The 6825-nt window shown below is 29.9% G+C and overlaps 1 long non-coding RNA gene across 1 annotated transcript in view; it reads right to left on the reverse strand.

The window, feature by feature from the left end:
- Positions 1-3917, reverse strand: part of LOC116186523 — a 100150-nt gene extending 96233 nt beyond the window's left edge. Inside the window, exons 1-2 of the long non-coding RNA XR_004151529.1 lie at positions 3663-3917; positions 2799-3582 (exon numbers count right to left, since the gene is read on the reverse strand). This is a non-coding gene — a long non-coding RNA (uncharacterized LOC116186523). The remainder of the gene's footprint in view (positions 1-2798; positions 3583-3662) is intronic.
- Positions 3918-6825: the final 2908 nt, after the last annotated feature.

The raw sequence follows: 6825 nt of genomic DNA on the forward strand, positions 1-6825 counted from the left end.
CTGTTTTCCATGGATGGGGGGAGGGGAATGGTTTGTATGTTCCTGCTAGCCGTTCGGGGGTGGCTTGCAAACAAACCGCGTTCTGTTATTTGATTCTGCCCGGCCGGCGCCATTTCGGGACCTGGGACCAACTTTTCGAAACCGAAACGGGTGTACACCGACCGCGAATAACGACAAATCCACGCCTATTCCGCGTTCATTCCTCGATCGCGGGGAGACGGATTGGCAGATTCTCAGAGCTAATTTTATTTATAATCGGTTATTTTCAATTGGTATTCGATTTCGATTCCGAGACGATATACAATAAGTTGGGACGATATTTTTGTTGCGCGTATATGTAAATAATTCGCGTGAAATGATGATGTATTGATGTAGTTTTATTGCGTGTCGGGAATGAGTACGAGTAGAAGAGACGGTAGGTTGTGTAATAAAGCGGAATATATTTGGAGAGCATTGAAATGATAATTAGAAGAAGAGATAATTGAATCGTTTTTCGTGGATACTTGAAAAAAATTGTTGTGAATATGTGATTTTGTCCAATTAAAAATTAATTCTCCCAAAAATATTCTGCTTCGAAATGAGATAAATACGAGTTAAATAACAAGAGATCCGAAACCTATTACGATCTTGATGATTTTTTTAATGTTAAATCTATTTCGATCGTTGACGATTTTAATAAGACAATTAGATTGAATATAACTCTATTTTCATTAATTGGAAAATTTTATGTAAATTTTGAATCATCATGATATTAAATGGACAAAATTCATAACGTTCGTTTAATCGCGACTCTCAATCGTTATATAGATATAATAGTTTGAATTTATTAGTTCTAAAATGGATTTCATAACCTGATACGATAAACTTGAATTAATAGTGACAAGCGTATGCTTACTGATGGCGTAGAATTTAATATACGCAACCGGATGGTTCTAATCGTAAAACCAAGCATTAAAGCACGCGACAAAATTGTGCCTTTCATGACTGTCGGTGTATAAATTTTATATTTTTTGCGCACGCTCGTAAAAGCTTCGTAAAGTTCTATTCTGTATCGGTTGTATGCTGTCCTTTTTATGTTGCTCGTAAATTCGCTAAGATTTCACGCTTGCATACGCATCCACACGTGTGTACAACTGCGAGTTGAAATCACGAAAGTTTTGAATATTTCGTTTAATTCGATATATTTAATAAAAAAAATTGATCAATATTTTTGTTTTCTAATCTGGAAAATTAAAACAAACTCTTTCCACGAACTTTTAAACCGATTTCTTCACGCTCGTTAACTTGACGTTGCAAAATTTGAAAACGTTCTTTATAATTAATTAAAAAAACATTCGTCGATTTAGCTCATCTTTTGCCAAAAGGATCTAATTACATTTATTATTTTTACACGACAAAAATTACGATTCTACGAATTTTAATATACGTTTAATATAAATTTTAATATTCTTTATCAATCATTTATTCTTTATGAAGAATGTGCTAAGAGTGCTAAGAAGAAGTCGTGCTAAGAGTAAAAATATCAAAAAAATATCTAATATTATGCCTAAAAAATATCGCGATTAAAATTAAAAAAAGAAAAGCAATACTATGAATAATATATACTATAATCTTGATGACACGAGCAAATAGTTTTTGGTGGAGTCTAACTACATTCCCATTTATCCTCGAGCAATATACGAATTGTGTCTAGAGATAATAAGGTATTATTAATGTCGTCACGCCACAGCTCTCTAATAACTTGCTAACTTTGCAAACTATTCTATTTCTTGTCATATATATACCTATGCCATTTGTCCGATTTCGAAATGATAATTATTTTTGCATGGTATATCTTGTACGAACTACATCGAATATTTTAAAAATTATTTTTTAATTTAACGCGGAAACAATAACTAGCTATTTTCGATTATAAAAATATTCTATAAACTTTTAGAGAATGAAAATTTTCGCGAGATTTTATTAGTATCCTTCACGAAAAAAAAAAAAAAAAAAGAAATTAAAAGTCACTCGTTTTATCCCATATATTACAAGATTTTACAAGATACACGAAAAAAATCAGTTCGTGGATTACGTAAATGTCAAGTGATACTTTTCCCTTTGACGCGGTCATAAGCAGCGTAAGATACGTTTATGAGAAGGAACGCTTTAAGTAACTCGATAACTGGTTGCACCTGACAGATGAAGAGACTTAGTCTCTCATCCTACGAACAACCCCTGAAAGGCAAACTTAAGTTCCAAGAATGAGAAACTTTCGAGAGACGTCGCTTTGACTCGTTCCTCACTTTCTTCCGTTACCCCTTTCTCGCTATCCATGCACAAGTGTCGTTTCGAAACTTTTGCTTTTAATTGCCAATTTATATTCGCGAGAGATATATTTCGAGTTATATATATATATATTTCGAGTTATATATAACAGCTATTAGCTAACGATAAAAAGTTTCGCGTGATAAAAATGTATAGGTTATAGGTGAACGTTATAGGTTAGGTTTTCGGCGGATTATAAAAATATTTTTTTTAGAAAATATTTTTTAGAAATGATGTAGAATAAACGATCTAATTATCAAAATAAACGAATAAAAAATAAATTTAGATTCGAAAGATTGTCAATTATATAATAAACATATATATATATATATGTGTATAGCTATGAAAAGATATGTAAATGAATAAAAAACAAGTAATTTAGACTCGAAAGATTGTCAATTATATAATATAAGCGTACGTATTAATCGAATAATAAATAGAATATACGAATAATAATTATTATATACCTATAAAAAGAAATATGTACTTACATTTTACGCAGCAGCAAACAAACGCACCTCAAAGAAAAATGGCCTTCTAAATACTATCGATAATTACGCTTACGTCATAATTTCGATTATCGAATAACGAATGAGCAAAGAGAAATGCGCAGTAGTTCGGAAAAATAGAAATACATCGAAACGTATATAATATGACGCAATTTCCAATTTTTTAGAAAGATATTACGAAAAAATGAAAAAATATGTACTTTTACCTATGTATATAGCAAATAAATCACGTATCTCAAGGAAAAATACTAAAATTTCTAACACGAATATCGATAATTGCCACGTCATAATTTCGATTATCAAATAACGAAGGAAAAAGAAATGCGCAGTTCAGCAACAAGTCGAAACATGTCGAAACATGTCGAGCATAACACGAACGCGTACTTCCAATTTTTTTGGAAAGGTTACAACGAAAAAATGTCACGTACTTCGAGCAAAATATTGAACAAGAAAGAGAAATATATATAAACATTACTAATAGACGCAGTATCGAAACATGTAGGTCGAAATACGTATTAGCTCGAAATACGTATTAGCTCGAAATACGTATTAGATCGAAATACATATTATTAACGTAATTTAATTTAATAAAATCAAATTTACATCGTACGTTCGTTTCAATATGGATAAAAAAATTATACAAATCTATTCTAAGCAAATTTTTGTGGAACTTACCAATCTTGAAGAAAAGCTACGTCATCAGCTACGAATCGTCGTGGCATATGCATGCTATAAATCATTTTTCTTTCGATGTTATTCCGACAATCTGCACAAATGAAAATCAAAATCGTAAAATAAATGTATAAAAAGAACCATATTAAGATGAAGCAACAAGTGAATTCGAACCTAGATTCAATAAAGCTACTACGCAGTATCGATAACCTCACAATCAAATACACAAATGACAAGAAAAAAACACAAAAAAACTCAAAACACTAATTAATTCCACTACTACAATAATATAAATAGATTATTAAATAAACAAAACTGATTAATTTATAAAATTTGGTAACAAAATATGAATAAAATTATTCGAATCACCGAAGCCGGAGCGATACACGTCCTCTCACGATGATTATCCACAGGAGAATGACGTCGCGCGCCACAGTTTACTTAGAAGCTTTCTGATTGGTCGACATTATAAACCAATTCTTGAGTAAAAATCGCGCGAAAAATTAAAATGTTATATAATATATTTTAAATATTTTAATTAAAAATATATTAAGAATAGATTATTAAAATTTATAAAATAATAATAAATAAAATAATAATTTTATTCTTACATTAAATACTTAATATCTATTAGCAATAATAAATAAATAATTCCAAATTTTTAATAATATTTTATTTAAAAATTACTAAATATTTTCTTTATAATTTTATAAAAATTATAATTTTTCGAAAAATAGTTTCTTGCATTATTCATTGCTCAGAATACAATAAAACTGAAAAAATAAAAAAGCATAATAAATTATCATAACAATCGATCATATTATATTTCGTAATATCAATATTCAACAAACAGATCTATAATTAACTATTAACCAAAAATTTAAAAGCGATTAATTCGCGAAAAATATAGAATAAATTTCGGCAAAATAGTATTTCACGAGCGAAAATTTTTTTTTTTAATTACAAATTTCGAAGCATATACTTTTCTAATTAGAAAAATTGCAAAATTCAACATATGACTTTATTTCAAGTAAATCTAATTAAACAATTCATACATTATACGTGAATGTTCGTCGTGTGCTTTGAATCCCTCTTAGATCTGGCTAGTATTATTACCGCCCTTTCTTCTATAGGAGCATAAGTCGTCCAGTAAATTCCTTTTTACGACACCATCCTCGATTTTCTTCGTATAGGGGAAGGATGTACTATTCTCAGGGGCGATTTCGAGTCCTTTGTCCTTCGTTCCTCTTACAACTGACGTTGTAAAAGTGGCCCGGCCCACATTCAGCGTTGGAACACGTTGAGAAGTTGCTGGGAGAAAAATATCGTGCCAGAGGCATCGCTGACGAGTTATTACATATTAGGCAATAGAACCTTATTTCTTTAAGAAATATTTGTAGTGGCGCCACGTCGTCACCTTGTCTCGACATATTACGTAATATGATTCAAGTTATAATTCAAGAAGATTCATCGACATATATAGCAAGATGAGAATCATTGTGGCGGAAGTAAGTCACGTACGAAACATTTTTAGAAACTTATACGTATAAGTTGATATTTTTAAAAAGGAACAGCTTCTTTGTATCTATTCTCCGATTTTGGTGATGTATAGGATTTTTATCCTATTTTATACGTTGAAATAAAAAATATAACGAGCAATTTAAAATAACGTGAAATTCTTAATAATTAATGTAGCATATTTTATTTTTATTTTATTTTTTTTTTTTTTTGTTAATCGAAGTTACTCAAATATGATATTCAACTCTGTACATGATAAATCTGTTTAATATATTAATTTAATACAAATAATGTAGTATCGTTCGAGCATAATGAAGTTCATCCAAATATTTATTTCATTTATACATTTTGCTCAATATCGAACGATCAATGTTCAGCAATCAATTAAAATTTATTTAATTCTATAAACGAAATATTGCCAATATTAAAAAGTTTGTTTATCACTTTTGTTTTAAACAAAAATATGCTTAACAAAAACGAGATGATTGTTTCATTAAACATTTCATTCATTAAATTATTTTATTTCATTAATTTACTTATTTATTCAATAAATGTTATAAATTATAAATTCATAATATGACTGAAATTATTACTAAACTTAAGAGTTTAGAGTTAGTTTATACATAATATTTTCATTTATTACCATTTTTTCATTTATTGTTCATATATACATATGGATATCTTGATCCTTTCAAGTTTACCATAGAAATTATGTATTAATTTACATTAATTTACACGATATAGTATTAGTTTATATCGATAGATAATTTGTTAATTCTGCTAATTCTGCCCTTATACGAGAATTTTCTCTTCATCCCACGATTCTCACAGTGATAAAATGAAATCATGAGGATTCATGGCATTGATTAGACGATGAACATGCCGATAAACCCCGAAAACACACAGAACCACGGTTCAAATTCACCTAATTATGGTAATGAACTAAATGGATATGTCGACAACCCTGCTCTCATGAAATGATTATGTAGATTCGATAGAACTATTAATCATAATTGTCGTGTAAATATTTTTACATATTTCATTATTTTATAAAACAGAAGAACTTTTTAACGAAAGAAGAATTTGAAACAGTATAGAAAATAAAATATAAATGAAAGCAAATTTCAAAAGTGCTTCTTAAACATTTTTAACGATATTAAAAATTGAAAAATTATAGTTGATATCAAAATCTTATTTTTCAAAAGACAATAATTAAAAATACATACCATAAATAATATTTATAATATATGCAAATTTTAATAATCATATCTATTATATACTATAAATTATAGTAGCATAAAATTATTATTTATAATCTCTGTATATAATATCTCTCAACCAACTTTAAATAACTTATGGATCCAATTATTTTGAAAATAGATTATTCCACACGATCTCCTCCATTATTTCATCACATCTCCTCCATCTCCAACACCCTCTCAAAAAATCAAAATATCACAGCTTTATTTCCAATGGGGGTCAACTTGTTGAATACAATAAACGTTCCATAAACATTCTAGAAATCCGCCCACCTTCCTGAAACCTTCTCTTCTGAAAGTGATACAGCGAGGAGCGGCATTAACCCGGGCTGGCAATCGTTCAGCCGGTTCAATTCGAAAAACCGGGGCTCCACATCCCAAGATGCTCGAGAGAGATTCGAAGGGTTGCAAGGCAACGTGGCCAATTAAACGAGAAAACAATCGGAGGGAAAGACTTTCCTCCCGATCCCGGCCCACCTTTATCCACGATCCTGGAATGGACTTCCTCCTGGAACGAGGAGGAATCGTGGCTGTTCCATGGCGCGCACAACCCGCCCATA

This window comes from Apis dorsata, unplaced genomic scaffold (assembly GCF_000469605.1).
Source record: "Apis dorsata unplaced genomic scaffold, Apis dorsata 1.3 scaffold_44, whole genome shotgun sequence".
NCBI lineage: Eukaryota > Metazoa > Arthropoda > Insecta > Hymenoptera > Apidae > Apis > Apis dorsata.